This window comes from Cupressus sempervirens, chromosome 6 (assembly GCF_028749045.1).
Source record: "Cupressus sempervirens isolate cs-2001-9-10 chromosome 6, ASM2874904v1, whole genome shotgun sequence".
In the NCBI taxonomy this organism is placed as follows: Eukaryota; Viridiplantae; Streptophyta; class Pinopsida; order Cupressales; family Cupressaceae; genus Cupressus; species Cupressus sempervirens.
This window is the reverse complement of record NC_143123.1, coordinates 600,972,718-600,993,548: the sequence shown is the minus strand read 5'-3', so window position 1 is coordinate 600,993,548 and position 20,831 is coordinate 600,972,718. Positions and strand designations below refer to the sequence as shown.

Sequence of the window (20,831 nt, the reverse complement as noted above, 5' to 3'; positions counted from 1 at the left end):
TGAAGTTGTAAAAAGTGGGATTTTCTATTTGTAGAAAACTTCAGGAATAGAGATCACAAACAACCTGCACCGATTTGTAGATCACGAAATTCTACCCAAAAAAAAAAAAGTTTCTCAAAAAAAGGAGTTTGTATGAGGGAGATATCATTGTTTGAAAATCACCTCTATAATTATTTTTCCTGAATCACTACTGCCACACCTCCAAAATTCAAATGACTCTACATTTTGCCTTAGATGTCTAATTTTGATGAAACAAAAGTCAATTTGGGGCTTTTTTTATCTTATGAATGTGATGCCAACATCTAATTTATACCAACAAGCTCCAATCTTGACCTGCAAAAAAATATCTCCAGTGACTATGTGATAAAATTCCTATGGCTCTAATACCATGTAAGAATTTGGTATAGCTTTGATACCATGTAAGAATTTGGTATAGATCTGATACCATGTAAGAAATTTCCTAAGGTAGGAATGAAATGCCAAGATCTGGAAGCTTAAGAGATAGCACAAGAGAGACAAGATATGATCAAATGAAAATGCACTAATTAGATAACTAGATGAATACAACATAGAAAAGCCTTATATATAAAGGCAATCAGGATGACTAGGAGTCATGCAAAGAGATAAGCACATGTCCATCAAGAGTGGATTATCCTCCATTGTCCATGAATGTATGTGCAACAATTAGAGGATAAAATCACAAAGGGGTATCTCATAAAAAGATGTAGTAGACAACATGTTCTTAATTGTAGTACAAACTATTGTGTTGTTAACATGACAACTCATATGAATATGCAAATTCCTAGGTGTCTACATGACAACAAATATGAATATGCATTATCCTAAGTAAACTTAAGTAAAGTGTAAAAAGTAAATACTTATTTACACAAACAACCTTTTTCAATGAAAACAATCAAAAAATTTGTTTGATGTTCACTTCATTAAAAATATCATCTTCCACATGGTTATAGATAATAGCCTTCTCACATGTTCAAGAACATAGTAGGAAAATAAAATGGAAAAGTGGAGGGCCTTTTAACTTGTTCCCTTCAAATTTTCTTCCACTACGAATTAGATTTTAATTGAGACATATATATCTCATTTTTCATCACCTATCAAGCCAAAATATCCACCATTTGACTTCTAACCAAAAATACCAACATACTAAACAATTTTAAAGATTGGAAGCACTAAGAATCTTTTGGTCATCATAAGGAAAAATTTACTAGTCTCCCCACTTTGTATTTCAAAATGTATACAATCCTTCTAGACCATTTTATTTCAAAATTTAAATATAGGTAGACTAAAATCCTTAATGATTGCAATCATTTAGATTCTTTATGATACCCTTAGCTTCCATAGTGTTCATTGACTTGATGGAATCAGTCGCATCCCAAAGTGGGTCTGGCTAAAAAAATATTCTATTTTCAAATAGTTGATATTCAAAACTAATCCATGAATCACCTAACACTGATTGGAACCAAACTTGACCAATGAACAAAACTTTTAAACTCATTTCAGCTCTTTCTGCAACTTGTCAACTTTGTGCTAAGGGGTCCACTGACTAGCTTAAAAAACTAATCAAAATACTTGATCAAGCCTTGAGATATGAAACATTTGTTATTTTTTCCACATTCTCTTACCTTATTGGATTTATTCTCATGATGGTATCTGGGTGAAAAGATATTAACCATGAAAGTTGCCTTCTCAGAACTACCTGCAAGCAAACATGTCAGAAAATCATAAAATGTATTTGGTTTTCGCTTCAAAAATAGGTCAAACTAACACTTGAGGGAATGAAAATTGGGTTATTGGTTTTCTTTCATGAGGAGAGTATAGATATGTTATTTGGGCTCATAATGAATAATTGGGTTCATTTGGCGAATGGTCTAAGTGGCGTACTCGAATTTGCAGAACTAGGAATAGTGGCAAAAAAGTAATTTTTGCAAACAAAATGGACCTCAAAAAGTATGCAAATGGATTCACCAAGACTTGAAAGCTAACATAGTTAAAGAATTTTTAAAGTATAACACAATGGTATAATCCATTGTTTTTAGGCTATCATTGATTCAAAGTTATGACATCCCGAACAAGGGTGCCAATCAATCTAAATTTTATAATACCAGTAAAACATCATAAATTGCATTCGAAATCGCAGTAAAAAATTGATGAAATAGAACAAGTATCTAATCTATGGAATTAAATGCAAAAGGAATTTTCTTATTTTAGTCAATTGGATCAAATTTATAATTGATGAAATAGGGCCTCCTAGAATTCTGAACATTTTACATCAACACAACAAGAATAAACAACTGACTTTAAGGGATACAAAACCTAGTCAAAACATGTCAAGATGTCTTGAAATATGAAATATAGGTTCTTTGATATGTATATTAACCATTTCCAAAGACATAAGTCATGAAGCATTACTAGGTGTGAGATAGTCAAATGCAAGCTAGGCTACTTCTTGTTTAACACTTGGGCAAAAATGCAAATTTGGACATTGTTCATAATGTAACTTCACAGAATGACTTAGAATGGAAATTTATCTTTAGGGAACACATGGATATGCTGAACACAAGGTGTTAGAAAAATTAAACACCTCTTAGGCATCAAAAGGATAGTTGGGTACACATTCATCAAATGCATTCTTAGGGCTTACTTTTTATAATGGCACTCAAAATCAGGACTTCAATTTTGAGTCCCAACAGAGTCCTTGTTAGAGGAATGGGCCCTATTAAAACCCTCAAATATATTAGGATTTTCTTTAACCCTATTAGGATTTGGTAGATAAAATAAAATGTATGCCAAAAAAGCCCACTTCTATAACATGCAATTGTATAATTAAGTTATTTACAAGTATAGGTACACATACAATACTTTCTCACTTTTGAAACTCACGCTTGATTTAATCATACATTAGATTTTGTATTACATGAGGCTCAAATATATTTCAAGCTATCTTCATAATAGTTTACTTGTTACACATCTTTGACATTATTTGCGCAAGATAAGATCTTTACTTATACCTCACATATTAATAAATATCTACTCATTCGGCCTTCATGTCTTCACCATCTTGACATAATATAGAATCCATTATGGACTAGTATATTAAATGTGAGCCCATCATGACTAAGTAATTATTTTGTCACAAAAATAGTTCCTTAAATTGTACAACTCAAAACTCTATTATGCTCTGTTAAATACGTGAACTAGTAGTTTGATTGTAACACATCCATGCACTTACCTACATCATCATGATATTGTCATAAGCTATACTCAGCTATTTATGAGATAACTTGAAGTGTGTCATCCATGAACTTCACATATATCTCTATATTGCTATAAACTATCTAGCACTTAGACAATTTTCTAACTCAAAATGCATAAATGAAATGTTGAATACATGTTACCATAAATGACACCACTCTAGACATCTAACTGGCCATATTTCTAACAATAGGAAAGAATTTAATTTTTTGAAATAAAAAGTTACAAAGTAGCATGTTTTATCACTTCTAGATTTTAATAAGGTGTTGCAAGTAGACTGTGATGCTAGCAGTACTAAAATAGGAGTTTTTTTGAGCCAAGAAGGTAGACCTATTGTTTATTTCAGTGTGAACTTGAATGGTTGCAAAAGAAAATGTTAAGTTTATGATTAGAAATTTTATTCCCTAGTTCAAGCATTAAGGAAGTGGGGACTGTCTTCTTCCTAAGGAATTATTTTCTATACTCATCATCAATGTTTACAATATTTGAATAGTGAAAAGAAAATTGAACTAAAGTAATTTGAAGTGAGCTTTTTTTTTCTAAAGTTATACAATATTTTTGAAACATAGGTGTGAGAATTATAATAGATTTACAGATGTTCTTAGTAGATGACAACTTTTGTTGATAGGATTGCAAATTGAGTAGGTTGGTTTCAATGATTTCAAGAATTTGCATCCTAAGAATTCTTCTTTTGGGGAAGCTTGGAAAGATCTTATAGAGACTATTAAACTTGATAGGATAAGTGATTAGATTTTATAATCCATGATGGTATTCTATTTAAAGGAAGCTAATTGTGCATTCCCAAAAGTTCTATAAAACATAATCACATCAAGGAGAAGCATATTGGAGGGTTGTTTGAACACTTTGGTATAGATAAAACCATTTATTTGGTTGCTGAGATTTATTAATAGCCATAATTGCAAAAATATTTAAAAAGGTTTCTATAGAGTTGTGAAATAGTCATATGGAAAAATGAGTAGAGTAGAATATTGGATTGCATCAACCATTACCTCTACCAAAGAAGTTCTGGGAGGATATTATCATGGATTTTTTTACTAATTTACCAAGGACATGGGGATTGCATGATTCCACAATTTTAGTGGTTTATATATTTTCAAAAATGCAACATTTCATTCCCTCTAAAGATACTAGTGATGTTGTTCATGTGGCAAAGTTTCTTTCTAGAGAAGTGGCAAGACTACATAGTCTTCTAAAGAGTATAGTTTTTTACATAGATACAAAGTTAGTGGAGTATTTGTGGCATACATTGTGAAACAAATTTAAGATATATTTGAAATTAAATTCATCATATCACCCATAGAGTAATGAAAACCAAATTTGTAAATTGAAGTTTGAAAAAATCACTACAATGCTTGGTTGGAGATAAACCAAAGGGTTGAGATCTGATTCTATCATAGGTGAAATTTGTATACAATAATTCTATCAATAGGAACACTAGTAAATAACCATTCCAAATTTTGCACAAGTCTATTCCTAGATATGCTTACAAATTGAGGTAGCTGGGTAAATGAGAAATAAGTAGTGCTAAAGTAGAAGATTTTGCTCAACATTTGAGGAACATCCATGAGGAGGCAAGGAAGCACATTATTAAGATGAATAGATAGTACAAGGATAAGGAAGAGATGAAAAGGAGGTATAAGAAATTTAATATTCAAGATGAAGTCATAGTTCATCTGAAAAAGGAGCATTGTCTAGTGGGTACATATAGTAAGTTTAAAATAAAGAAGTTTGGATTGTGCAAGTTCGTGAAAAGGCATGACTCTAGAAATACCTATGAGGTAGAGTTGCACATTGAACTAAATATTTTAGTAGTATTCATAATTTAAGATATGAAAAAACATTATGAAGGAGGTGAATAATATGACATTGTAGATATATATTAGATAATTCCAGTAGCTAGTTTGGCTACAAAAGATATTGGGGAGATATTGGACAATCATGTCTGAAAAAGTACAAGGAACAAAACTTATGAAGAGTACATGATCAAATGGAAAGGGAGACTAGTATAATATTCATTATGGTTAGCATGGGAGAGGTTAGCCATCTTGGTTTTCCTCTAAACACTTGATACTTTACAATCTAAGTGCTCAATTTACCCCAGGTGTCTAATGTAGGAGCATCTTGGGTGTAAGAGAAACATTGCATCACCCAAAAATAATTTTTTTTTTCTTATATAATGGGTTGTCTCATCATAGAGTTGTTGTTTCTAGAGGACTTTTACTTAGTAATGTAGTAATACAAGATTATAATTTCCTAATTTTAGAGGTGGATATTTATCTTGGATATACCTGTTTGAAATATTCAAGACTATGCTAGGTTACTAAGAGTGGAGGGGTGAATTAGTAACCTTAAAAACTTTATCAAATTTAGATCTTAATTGTATTAATCCAATAATCATTTAATTCATAAAATTAGATATAACTGTATGCATGAGAAACTAAAAACATAAACATTCATGTCACACGAACACAATAATTTGGTGACCCAGAAACCTTCCAAATAGAAAGTAAAACTAGAGTGGGGATGATATCCATAAAAATTCAATATTGCAACATAAATTTGGCTTGTTAAGGCTTACAATGATCACTTTTAATGATCTACCCTATTAGGAGCAATTAGGATTTCTAAGTCCACCTTGTTATAGGTTTTACAAACATATAATGAAGTATGTACTCAGTAAAGAGATTTGACAAAAGACTATTAAGTCTACCTTGTTAAAGAATTTTGGACTGGTTCACCTATTAGAATGAAACAGTGGATCTCTAACTTACAACTGATTTCCTGATAGAGATACTTTGAAGTACTGATCACCCTTATGTGATAGATATGGCTCTGTTTCTCCTTTGCTAATATGGCCTTACAATACACTTGTTGTTGATTCACGTTCGCATGCTTCTTACATATTCTTCACTATCACTTTTTATTCATGCATGCATACATCTATATGGATATGATACAATACATTATATATATTTATATATATATATATATATATATATATATCCAATTTACAAAATTACAAAGTCAGCCAATATACAAGTTAACACCAATATTACAAAGTCAGCTCAAATGAAGACACTCAAGTTTTGAAGATTGACTTGATAAAATTCTGATACATGGTGTCCACTATCATTACTCAGAATTTTCATGCATTTGGTAGAAGTGGAAGCTCAGTCCATACTAATCATCTTAGAGTAGTCTCAAACTTGGTCTACATTGGCAACTCGATAGATACTGTATAACTTGGTAGAAATTGAATGACTATACTCGGTAAACACTAATCATCTCATCAATCAGTTAACACTATCTTCACTTCATATGAACTAATGGCTTCATAGAAACTACAAAGCCTTGTAACCACTAAACTGCTTAGTAGGAACTGTGAAGCTTGGTAGCTACTGAATTACATGGAAAACACTATAGACTATTTAATGAGCTTGGTAGCCATATAGAATCTGAATAAGTGTTGTCACTAATAAAAAACTTGACTTAATGTGAACAATCTCTCCCTTTGGCACTAGTGACAAAAACACTTATTATCCAAAACTTATATTATAGTGTGATACTAGCTCGGTACTAGTATATTGTTTTTGAGATTTTTCAAAATTTGTCTTTGTAAGTATATACTTTCCTTTACTTTGCTTTGCATGATTCTCCCCCATACAATATACATATTAAGTGTCTCTCCCCATATATATATATTCTATTTCTCCCCCTTTTTGACAATAATACCAAAGATTTATTCAAAACTTATTTACACAGAGACACCAATATAAGAAAGAAACTCATAATGTACCTTAAGTATGAGTGCTAGAGTCTTATCCCAATTTTTTTGCAAAACTTTGCACATATGTAGAGCAATTTGAACTTCTATAGAGAGCTCTATCATGTGATATACAATTGAGAATTTTTTGTCATGGATCAATGCTTTAAAAAAATAATGTGCTTCTGCATTGTGTCCATGATGGGAAGGATCATATTTTGAATATTGATCAGTGAAGACTGGATCCTTGCTTCTTCTCTCAACAATTTTGCATGCATATCTAACAAGAATCTAATTTTCATATGATGTGTAGAGCTTGAACTAGGGTCAACTTTCAACTGTTGTGCACTAGCCTTCAGATCTTCATCAATCTTTGTCAGTTTGCTCTTTATTTCCTTTGTGAACTCAGTAACATTGCATAATTTTTCAAAAAGTGATATTACATTTGTGAAAGAATTTTCAAGATTGGTCAAAATTGAGGAAAGCTCCACTAGCTAAATAGAAATTTTTTGAGCAATGTACTCAAGCACTTTGTTATCAAATTTCTTCTCTACATTCTCAATCAATTTATCTTGACAACAAGAGTCCTCATTAAATTTTTGAACTACTTCTTCTAATTGAAACAAAATGTGTTGAGAAGTATCAACTTCAACACCTATCACATCAGTCAAAATATTCTTATCACTTTCTATGATTTTATATTCCTTGTCTCTTTCTTCTCTTAATTTCTTTTGTTTTGCTTTCTTTTGGAGGATTTGACTAGCTATTTGCATTTGATCTGCAATGGTATTATCAAAATCCCACTTTGAGATCTCAATCTCCTCATCTAGGTCAATATCCTCCTCTATCTCCTTTCTACTTAAAAGTCTTATACATGGTTGAGCCTTGGGTTCAATTGCCTTTGTACATAATGCATTAGAATCTAGAATGAAAACAATAGTAGAGATAGTAGGACCAGCAGTAAATACTGATATAGTACTAATAGATGGAATACTAATTGGTATGCTTACTAAATCCATAATTGATATACTTATAGAAGTATCTAAAGCTATAGAAAACAAAATTGTAGAATCCAAAATTGTAGAACTCGAAACTGTACTTACTACTGAAGAACACAAAATTGTAGAGTATGTTGTACTCACTACTAATGAACCTGGCTTGAGAACTGAAGAAGAGGGAGGCTACAACTTGGTAGATGAAGTGATAGACACTTCCATTAGTGATACACTGAGCTATGAGGGAGCAAAGAGTATTTGATGTATCTGTTGTGGCCACAATAAAACTTGCTAAAGTTGACTCCAAACTTGATGTAGCTACTAATTTTCTTGGAGAATGAGCAAGTGAGGCAATGACTGCTATAGCTATCTTCATAGGATCAATCTCCTTATCATCTTCTTTGACTTCCTTAGTGGCTTCTTCCTCTTTATCTTCTTTAACTTCTTCAATGTCAAACTATATTGTTTCAAAATTTGTTCCTTCTTCCTCATTAACACTATCATCATCCTAGACTTCTACTGGAGAGTCACTTTCTTTATGCAAGTGATAAATATTCTTCCACATGCTTGTAGCATTCCTGACTACATGCTCTATATCTTTTAACAAGATTAAACAAGCGTTGAATCTAAGAGTCATCTTGTCTTAATTTTTCTTCATAGACTCTTTTACCTCAACATTGGTAAAGCTCGATAACAACTGCCTCAGGATTTGTTCATAGATATCTTTTACTAATTGCATGGATGTATCCCATCTTGGCGTCAATCTCTATAATAGATCATTAGAGATCCGAGAGGCTATCTGATTAGGGGAATACTTCCATTTACCCATCTTGGTTAGCACCAATTCCTTAATCTGTTTCTTCTCAAATTCTATCTTGGTCTCATACTTTAATGATTTGAAGTTGGTTATGCATGCACCTTCTTCCATTTTCTTTAGTTTTTCCTAGAAGGTGAGAGGAGGCTTGCTAAACACAACCTCACTACCTTTCTTCCCAGATCTCCTGGTAAACACTATAGTGGATGGCTTGGGTGGCTTGGTAATGATCACCTTTCCTTTCTTCTTCACTGGTTCTTCTTCATTTTCTCACTCATCTTCATCTTCTGCTTCATCATCATCATCTTCTCCTTTTCCCTTGATCAATAAAAGAGGTGTGTTGGTTTTAATTTTTTCTATTCTCCTCTTGCTTTTGTTAACCACCTATGGAAGCTTGATTTCAAGCTCTATTTTTGCCTTGGCCTCATCATATGTTCCAAAGTGTACTACCTTTGGATGAACAGGTTTTTTTATCAAGTCTTCAATTATGTCTTTTGATTCATCAATGTTCACTTCATAGGGAAGAGGTTTTACCCATACAACTCTTGGTCTAACTGCCTGAATGTAGACTGTGTCACTATCTACCATGAAACAAACATAATCTTTTTAATCTTCAACCAATTTCTTGGGAATCCTAAATCTATTATTCATTTTCTCCTTGAAGACATCAAAGTAGTTATCCATTATGCTGACAAAATTCTCCCCCATTTCTACAATATACTCATTAATCTAATACAAAACTAGCACATTGTTTCTCCATATGACTATACCTTTAGACGGGAAAAACTTTTGAACATAGAAAAATAGACATGTCGACAATGAACCAAATTTACAAGGATTGTTCTTAGATGCCCTTATACTTTCTATGTTTTTGTTAAATTGTTTCAATAATAAGTCTGCAAGATCATATAATAGATTATTTTTCACAACTTTGAATTCCAAGTCTTCTACTTCACATGACACACTATTTAGATAACTAGAATTGTAGATCTTGTGAGCTATCACATGTACACCAAATTTCAGTTCTGCATCTGTTACACTACTAATCTTCATACCTCTGCCATCCCATTCAGCTAGGGATTTCTTCTCTAACTCCATCTGACCTAGGGTTTTAGTAGTCTTGGCTTTGGACAACAAAATTTTTTTTTAAATACTCCAAAAGACTTCCCTAGCTTGAGATGCATACAATATACAAATTATGCTACCAATGTAGTATTTTTTAAGTTAAGAATAGTCCCAATCATCTTCAAGCTTAGTCTTCATGCAATAAATCATCTTCTTAGTGATGAAAATTGGTTGCTCAAGCCATAACTAACCACTGTGAACTTGGCTTGGGACATATCTGATCCATTGGATTTGGAAACTTTGGGGCAAGTGGGGAATGTGGGTTAAACCCTTATCTTCCAAGTGCTTATGCTCGAGTTTAAGAACACCATTTACACATAATTCACCTAGGGCACCATCCATCTCTAGGGTTCCAATTTCTTTAATTGCACACATAAAATGAGTTTAGATATCATTAATGAGTAGTACCTTAGGAGGGATTTGTGATTGCACTCCATTTGGATCGAGGGTTTCTGTAATTGTTGGTACAAGTTTGAAATTTGGTGGTTTCCATTCAACTCCTTAGACCAACATTTCTAATCCTTTCTTTGCCTTGTTCTTGTTTCTTAATGCTTCCATGGCTACTTAGTAGGTTATGGAAAACTTCAAAAAAAATTACTACAAATTTCGCTCGAAATCAGTTGATCGCTCTGCAATTCACTTGATCATAATAACACTTTAAGATTTTGGTGAAAAATGAATTCAATTTCTTTCCTTTTGATAAATTTTTTCCATTAATGCTCGATACAAAAGTAGTTGTGATGACATTATTATGTGTGACAAGCTATCATCCACTATCTATTCAAATCACTTGATGAATACTTCATAACTTGATAACCAACCATGTGTGACTAGTTACTCTTGACCTTGCTTGGTGGAGTCTATGACCCAACCTTAATCAATGATAACTAATACTAATCTTCTATGATCCCCTTGTATCTTGAATACTAATTTGGATCTTTTCTTCTTTTCAATTTTGGAACTATTTAGATGTGATCATGATAACGTAGTTCCAATTCTTACTTAAGAAATTAGTTGGAAATGGTGGAGTCACCCACTTCTTGAGTGACATGACCATCATTTCTTGGACTAGCTTCCTTGGTGGATTCAAGAATCCATTGCTACCTCATTTTCTTTCTAATGTTATCATCTTTTGCTTTCTTTTCATCTTCAATTCTACCTATATTCATGCAGTTCTTGACTAGATGACCAAGTTCTATACAAGTGAAACATCTTATGGTGGTATCTCTCTTCCTTGTGTGATGTTTAACACAGTTTATGCCAATGTGTCCATACTCTCCATAGTAATGACATCTACACTAGGTGTTATAGTCCCAACAAATAATGCTTTCACAATTTTCTCTACAAGATTGAATGACTTGGTTTTGTAGTTTGATGCCTTGTGACCTTGTTTCTTGCATTTTGACATTTGCCTTCAAATTTTGGTTTCTCTTTACATTTATTAGCCTTGTGACCATGCTGATTGAAATTATAAAATTTACCATTGAATTTTTCTTTTCCATTACTCCAACATTTGTTTTATGTATGACCTATCTTACCACAATGATTGCAAGTAGGTCTTTGATTCCTTTGAGCACCATGTTTGGAGGATTCACCTTTTTCTTTGTATCCAATTCCTGCTTTACCCTTTTGTCTATAGATACTCTACCCATTTAGTTGATTCAATTGATTCATGTTTGCTTTGGATTTCATCATTCTCTCATTGACTTTTTTTTCAGTGTTTAGGTCATTTTTCAATCTTTCACTAATTTTCTTTTCAGATCTTAACTCACTTCTTATTCTTTCATTGATTTGTCTTTCTGAATTTAGATCATTCCTTAATCTTTCATTGATTTATCGTTGACCCATGATTTCTTCATTTGCATTGGAGACTTGATCTATAAGATCTTCATGTTGAAGGGATTGGTTCTATATCTCATTGTTTCTTTCATCGATTTCTTCTTTCATCTTGTTCCTTTGCTCCAAGATTTCACATAGCCTTACTGACTAAATTTCTTGTTCTCTTTTGAGCTTCCTTATTTCTTCTTGCAGGGAACCATTCTTCTCTAAGAGTTCTTTGATTACATCATTTGCTTCATCTGAACTACTTGAAGGGAAAAGATCTTTAGTCTTTTCTTCAATGTACTCATGATCATTCATCTAATTTGCAAGTTTCTTCCCTCTTTTCAAGGATTGGGAAAGTTGCTCCTTAACTTTCTTGAGTTGTGCAACGGCCATTTCTAGATCTATCTTTTCATTGTCAATTTCTTTATCAAGTCTAAAAATATCCATTGTCTTTGATCTTTGATCAAGCTGTCAAGATTTATTCTAAGAATCACAATGCTCTGATACCAATTGTTGGATATATTCAAGACTATGCTATGTTATTAAGAGGGGAGAGGTAAATCAGTAACCTTAAAAACTTTATCAAATTCGGATCTTAATTTTAATAATCCAAAAATCATTTAATTCATTAAATTAGATGTAACTACATGCATGAGATACTGAAAACATAAACATTCATGACACATGAACACAATAATTTGGTGACCCATAAACCTTCCAAATAGAAAGTAAAACTTGGGTGGGAATGATATACACAAAACTTCAATACTACAACATAAAGTTGATCTATTAAGGCTTACAATTATCACTTTTGATGATCTACCCTGTTAGGAGCAATTAGGACTACTAGGTCCACCTTGTTAGAGGTTTTACAAACATACAATGAAGTATGTACTCGATAAAGAGATTTGACAAAAGACTATTAAGTCTACCTTGTTAGAGGATTTTGAACTAGTTCACTTGTTAGAATGAAACGGTAGATCTTTGACTTACAACTGATTTTCTGATAGAGATTCTTTGAAGTACTGATCACCCTTATGTGATAGATATGAATTTTTTGCTCCTTTTTTAATATGGCCTTACAATACACTTGTTATTGATTCATATTTGCATGGTTCTTACATATTCTTCACTCTCGCTTTTCATTCATGCATACATACATCTATATGGATATGATACAATAAATTACATATATATATATATATATATCAATCCAATTTACAAAATTAAAAAAGTCAGCCAATAAACAAGTTAACACCAATATTACAAAGTTGGCTCAAATGAAGACACTCGATTTCTAGAGACGGACTTGGTGAAGTTCTAATACACAACATCCACTATCATTACTCAGCATCATCATGCATTTAGTAGAAGTGGAAGCTCATTCCATACTAATCATCTCAGAGTAGTCTCAAACTTGGTAGATACTATGTAACTTGGTAGAAACTAAATTGCTATGCTCGATAAACACTAATCATCTTATCACTTGGTTAATACTATCTTCGCTTCATATAAATTGATGGCTTGATAGAAACTGTGAAGCTTGGTGGCTACTAAATTACATGGAAAACACCATAGACTATTTAATGAGCTCAGTAGCCATATAGAATCTAAATAAGTGTTGTCACTAATAAAAAAAATGACTTAATGTCAATGATATCAGCCTTCTTGTTAAGGTGTAGTTCCATATCGTGAGTATTCATGAAGTTATTGTGGAATTTTAGTGTTCAATTTTGGTATAAAAATCTAAGCTCAGTGTTGAAGGCCTTAGAGGCTACAAATAGACTCCAGAATTGGGGTGACCTAAGCTTGCACAAATTGGGCATTATAGACCAAAATTTGAGAATTCTAAGGAAGAGTTATAATAACCAATCAAAGTAATGGTTGGAATGTTATGGCTTTTCAAATTTAGGCTAGCCAAAATTTCCAAAATAAGTGTCAAAGGTATTTTAAGCCAACTCTATATTTTATTTTAGGGTTAGTCAGTCTCAAGGGCTAGGGTTTGATGTTTAGAAACTTATATGGTGGTGTAAAAATGTATGTATAAGGAATACCCATACATTGTCTAGGATAACTTTGGGTGATAGTTCGTAGCTCTTTGTTAAATATTATTGTAAGGAGTCCATGTGGTTTTTCATATTTTTTTTATTTCTTTACATTTGAAATGTGTTTGTGGTATTATGGGGAGAACCTATGACTCCTTTAACAAGACTTTGAATATTTTTAACAAATTTAGCATTCTACAAAGTTAACAACCAATTTATAATATAGGATTTCTATTGATAACATGGGGAAACATAAGAATGGACTAGGGACCCAAACTGATTTGTCATTATATTCATAATATAGAAGAACTTTCTTTTGGAAAGTGATGAGATTATTTGTGTTGAACACAATACATAATATTATTTATAATGTATTATTTTATTTTATTACGTAACATTACACCTTGGAGTACCTAGATAGATGTGCAATATGTAGGGATTCCTATGGAATATTCTTGATGAGTTCTATTGAAGCATTGTCACAATATTTAATGAAATTATTAAATATTGTAAAAATAATAAATTACCAATATTAAATGTGGGTAAAAGAGGGCTTTGTAGTACATGGTCTATGTAATACTACTAAGTGGTTTAATTTCTAAGTTTACTTCTATAAAAGAAACCATAAGGATAGTTCTTGATGAGAGAAAAGCAAGCCAAGGTGGAATTTGTGGAGGTTGTAATCTTGACATGGGATGTGTGGATTCATGTTTGTTCACATGGATTTCTTGGTAATCACTATATCATTTTAAGTTTCTTTGGTTGTATTATAGGGTGTTTTTTTTACTAATATGTCAAAGTAGATTCTTTTGGAGGTTATGTATTTTTACATAATGAATGTTTCCCAAGTTCGATGTCTTGTCACATTCTTTTGGGTATGATCTATTCTCTTGTATGTAGATTGTAAGTTCTTATTTGTTTTAGATCTATTATTGGTTATGTGGAAATAGTGATTTTTTTGTTGCAAGTTTCCTTTAAATGGTAGTAGAACTATGGCTTTTTTATTGTAACCCTTGATTGACTCCATGGGAATTCATGAAATAATGAAAGAAAGGGAAAGATATATCAGTTTTCTAAGTTATTTATTGTGGATTTGAGGGATTTTTTGATTTGGTGGTATGATAAGTTGTTGACAAATTTTGGGCATGTAAAATTGTTGGTCAAAATACTTTTTTGGATGTTTCATGTAAATGAGAGTTTTAGGGAGGATCTTGGAGTATTGACCTCCTATAGAAAAATAGACCCCACTATTGGATCTATTTTGGCATTTCCATAAAAATTTCCCCAAGTTTGGTAAAGTTGAGGAAAAATGCAAAATTATTTTAGATGTATGCCATAATGACATCAAAATTAATCCCCTCATAATTTTTTGCCATTAAAAAATTGGTTTATGTAAGAAAATAGGTTATCTTGTATAAATTGCCATAAATTTCACTCATGATGTTAGATTTTAGACTTCTTATAGTTAATGGAAAGGTAATTGAAAGAGCTAGAAATAGTATACATTTGATTCTATGATTGTGATATTTTTGTCTATTTTATGAGACCATAATTTAAATATTATAATTTGCATAGTTTTTTCCATAACTTGGGCATACAAAGTAAGGTTTTGGACTTCAAATAATCAACAAAAAGATCTTGGAGATATGTACACATTTGTTCAAATTTAATGCAGGTTTGACATGGTGTATCAAGTGATATATTAATATGAATGGTCTATGATTTATAATGACGATGGTAACATTGTGAGTTTATGACATGGTATATTTTGGAGAATTAAAATTTGATATAATTGTATCCCTATGATGTATTTCACATTTTTCTTTTGATGATATGGTTATCATTATTTTATTTGGCTATGTAAGATGACTTTTTGTGTGTACAAGTTGTGTAGTTTTGTAAGTGATAGTTACTTACCAATCTTTTTTATGTCTTGGACATGAGTTATCTTTTCACATGGATCATTCATTATTGATGCATATTTATATTGGTGGCTTATATTTGGCTTGTCTATGCCCCTAGTCCCACGATTCACTAATTTGTCTTCATGTAAAATGGATGAGATGATTTTTACTAAGTACAATCATGGTGAAGGATTGTGGTTTATTGTTTTATGTTGACATATTGGACAATTTAATAGTTAGATGCTTGGTACATAGATGTGATCATGGTTCCATAGATATTAGCATGACATGATTGGAGATACATGGACTCTTTTGATGATCATTGGTTAGCATTCCTATTTTAGTAATGGGGTATGCCCTCTTGGTTGAGGATCATGAGTATTTGATTTATTTGAGGATCTTATGATATGCACATTGATTTATTTGATAGTTTGATTCCTTGGTTGCTTCTCATGGTTAAAAGATTTATTTTCATTATGATGTCATGGATATCCTAGATATATAGTGTAGTAAGTACATGTGATAGTGATGAGGTGATATTGTAGAATTAATTTTTGGTTTGGTTTATATCTTGTTTATTTTTTGAGATCTTGGTTTCACTTATTACTAATACTTTTTTTCTATGTATTTAGACTTTGAAGATCTTAATTTAGGATATGGATTTAATGATATCAAGGGTGATTTGATACAATGATTGACTTGGATTTGTTGGCATTGATATTTTTATTGAGTGTTTAGATGCTAAGGAAGTCTTAGATCCTATACTTTTATAAGAATATTTGAAATTTTCATGGTGCACTCATTGGTGTTAGTTATATGTGTGGTGTGTATAAATTTTTGTATCTTGAGAAATCATGGGGTTCTTAGTAGAGGTATAATTTATTCTTTCATTTGAAATTGCATCCTTGTTGTTATTATGTCTTTAGTATTATGTTAAGGTATATCCTTGATACATGTTAATAGATTTTACATGTTATGGTATATTCATATGAAGCATTGTATCTCATTTTTTTGAGATGATCTAGATCATTTTGTCATGTTTATATCCTTTAGGACATGGTTGGGAGTTTTACATATATCTTAGTTTAGTTTCTTTATATTGAGTACATTGATCATCTCCTAGATAATTCTTCAGATTCCTATGTTGCATTTGGAGTTAGCATGGATTGACTAGTTACAAATAATCATGAATACTTAGGAATGGTGGTTGTGTTTATTTCTCTTGGATTAGATATGCATTTATTGGGATATTTGATAGTTTCAAAGGGAAGTATAAGCATAATTCACTTGATATAGACTTTAGAGGAGATTATTCTTAAATTAGTCTTGGTTAGAGACTTGGATACATTTATTAGAATTATCATTTTGCATTTTTGATCTACTTAAAGCCTTACTACTTGAGATGTATATCACATTATTTCTTCAGGGTTCATTATATTTATATTTTTCTTTCATTGATATAGATCTTGAGATATGGTATTTGAGTTAGTTTTGAAAGGTTCATTTGAGATATGGTTTACCATTAATTATCTCCTTGTGCCTATGTTGTTGTAATATTTGTTGAGTTTGGGAGGTGGTCTTATCGAGTATATTCCTTGGTTTAGGAATAGTTATTGAGTTTAATATTCTTGTGAGAGGCTTACATATATTATTGGTTCTATGGTATATTTTGGGTTCTTTTATGGCTTCTTATCTAGAGTTTTATGGAGGAGAGCATACTTGGCACAACTTAAATCTATATTTTATTGTAGAAGGACATTATATAGGTTATAATTTGCATGGTCTTTTCTTCATCTTGGTTATCTTCTTGGATGTTCAGTTTCACTTACATTGGATTTGGGATTCATTAATACTTGTGATCACTAGTTTTTGTTTATTATGACATGTGGGTGATGGCATGGTTATTCCTTTATCGCTTTCCTTTATTTTCTATGGAGACTTTTTATGAGAGTTGTTCTTGAAATTTATTAGTTTATGTGTTGTGGATGTCCTTAATATTATACCAATTCACTTCTATGATATGTTGAGAGTGGATTAGCTTTAGATTTGGTACCAATACCTTTGATAGAAATAGGAAATACTGAGAAGTTGGGGGGTGGGGGGGTGAATTATTATTTCAAAAACATTTTCCAAAAAATGGATATCTTTAATAACTTTGTAACTTGCATAAGAAAGTATAAAAACTATGTTTAACTGATGCGAGGGCATTCTAGGTGTAAGAGAAATATTTCATCACCCAAAAAGTTAATTTTTTGTTTCTTGAATAAGGGTTATCTCAGTGTATAGTTTTTGTTTCTAGAGGATTTCTACATAGTAAGTTTGTATACAAGTTGATAATGTCCTAATTTTAGAGGTGGATATTTATCTTTGATATATCAGCCTACTAGTTGAGGCTTAGTGCCATATTATGACTATTCATGGATTTATTGTAGATTTTTGGTGTTAAAATTTGGTTTAGAAAATTTAGGCTCATTATTGTAGACCTTAGAGGCTCCAAATGGGATCCAAAATGGGGTTGAGTGGAGCTTACATGAGTTAAGCCTTGTACATCACAAGATAAGGATTTTGATAAGTAGCTATAATAGCCAATTTGATAAAACATTCAAAAATTATGGCATTTTAACGTTGGACCAACCTTCCAAAAAAAGTGTCAAAGGTGTATTAGGTTGACTCTATATGTAATTTTAGAGTTAGTTGATCTCAAGGTATAGGGCTTGAAGTCTAGAAACTTCTTCAGAGGAATAAAAAAGCTTATTTAAGGAATGGGCATACATTGTCTAGGACAACACTAGGTAATAATTCACACCTATGTGCTACAAATTATTGTAAGGAAGGCACCTGATGGGCCTCTAAAAGGCCATAATTTTGAGTTTATTCTATCTTGGTTTTAGATAGTTATCCTATAAAAAAGGTTATGACTCTATGGTTTTAAGTATATGAACATATGTTTTCATGACTATGTTATCTATATGCTAAGACATGAAGTAGTAGTATGGATAAGTTCAAATATGCTATATTTTCTTGAATCTATGGAATTCTATGGTATAATGAAGGAATGTTACATGCTGATAAATGTTTCCTCATCCATGCTATGTTTTGGATAGATTTCTTCCTCTAGCCATAGGATTTGCAAAGAGTGATAGATTCAATGTTATACCTTTTCTAAAATTAATGATGAAATGAATATATGTATGTGGAATTCATATGTATTCAATGTTTGTAGGTACTTGCCACATGTATTCAAAGTCAGCACCTCAGTGCTAATTCATAGTTAACCAAATTACAAAACCATTGAAATGAGAAAATTATTGTGTGATATATGTTATGGTAGTGCACATATATAGCTCCCTCAACATGCTATATTCTTGGAGGATTTAATCATAGGTAATGATATTTCTATTGCAAAATTTATGAATTTTTAATTGATCCTCATTGATGGAATGATCTTGGAGTTAGAAATTTGTTGTTTTCCCTTTAAATAATGCATGTTGTAGCTTTGAAAAGGAGTTTTTGGAGAATAGATAGAATAGATTGATTTTAATAACAAAAATGTGTGATCTAGTTTTTAATTAGATGTAATCTCTTAACACAAATGAATAGAATACAAAGTTCAAGTTTACATCTTATGTCTTTATTATCTTTTATATTCAATCATCCAAGGGGGCCTACTTGGTGAGTGAACTACTTCGTTAGAATAGATTTCATTTCCTTGTTTATTTTTTCACAAGGTAGAATTCTACTATTCCTGTAGCCATTGATAGTAGATTTAGTGAATTGTTCTTGCAACATAGGTGCTTAGAACCCAACCACCTCTATTTGCATTTATGTCAGCAAAAGTTGTCTTCTACTAGGAGAATCTGCAACTTTTTAAGATTTCCCACTCATTTGTTTCAAAATAAATACATAACTCTACAAAACTCAATCCAATTCAAATGCCTTTGGTTCAATTTTCCTTGACTATTCAAATATTTCAAAACTTGATGATTAGTATACAAAAAAAACTCCTTAAGAAGAAGATAGGGTCTCCACTTCTTCAATGCTTGAACTATGACATAAAATTCTTGATCATAAACATAATTTATTTTTGCATCATTCAATTTCTTACTAAAATAAGCAACAAGTCCACCTTTTTAGATCATAATATCTCCTATTCTAGTACCACTAGCATCAAAGTCAAGTTGAAACACCTTGTTAAAATCAACAAGTTCTAAAATAAGCTACTTAATAACCTTTTGTTTCAATAGATTAAAATTCTTATCTAATCCTATAGTCCACTTAAATTATTTCCTATCCCCTCTCATTATTTTAGTCAAGGGTCCACAAATATTGCTAAAATCTCTTATGAACTTTCTATAAAAACTAGCCAGCCCATGAAAAGATCTTACCTCTATCACACTCCTTGAAGTAGGTGATTTTAGGATAGCCTTCACTTTCTCTGGGTCTATTTTTAGACCTTCTACTAAGACTACAAATCCTAGGTTTATCAACAACTTTTCTTGCCTCAACTTATCAAACACCTTGTGAATATGGATCAAGTGCTCCTCCAATGTCCTACTAAAGATCCAAATATCATCTAGGTAAATAGAAACAAACTGATGGACACACAACCAAAGACCATAATGAACACATAGGAAAAGGGAAATCTTATTATCAATGAAAATGCCCTATGGGCTTACAATAGTATGATTCTAGAGAAAGAAATCCTCCACATAGTACCTTCTCTCTAACTCCACTGAGAACTGCCTTTACAATGCCAGAAATGTTCTTAAATAAGCCCTAAATGGTTTAGGGTTAGGAATACATTCTAGAATATGCTAGTTGGAATCCACCACCAAAACAAAAGGTTCTAGAAGTCATGTTAGAAGTTAGTGTAAAATTAGAAGAATCCAGAAATGGTAGTCAAACTTTCGGGAGGCATAACTTTTGAACTAGGACTCTAATTGACAAACCATTTGCATTTTTGAAAAGTTCTCAAAGTGATCTATAGCCCTATGGACGAGCTTAGCTCATCACCCATTTTTTTAGCCCCATAAGAGGTCATTTAGTGCCCCATATCTAAATTTGAAG

General features: G+C 31.7%; 1 pseudogene; it reads right to left on the bottom strand.

Moving 5' to 3' along the window:
* LOC149553679 (receptor-like protein 4) overlaps nucleotides 1-20,831 on the bottom strand; it is a 79,106-nt pseudogene that overhangs the window by 15,218 nt on the left and 43,057 nt on the right.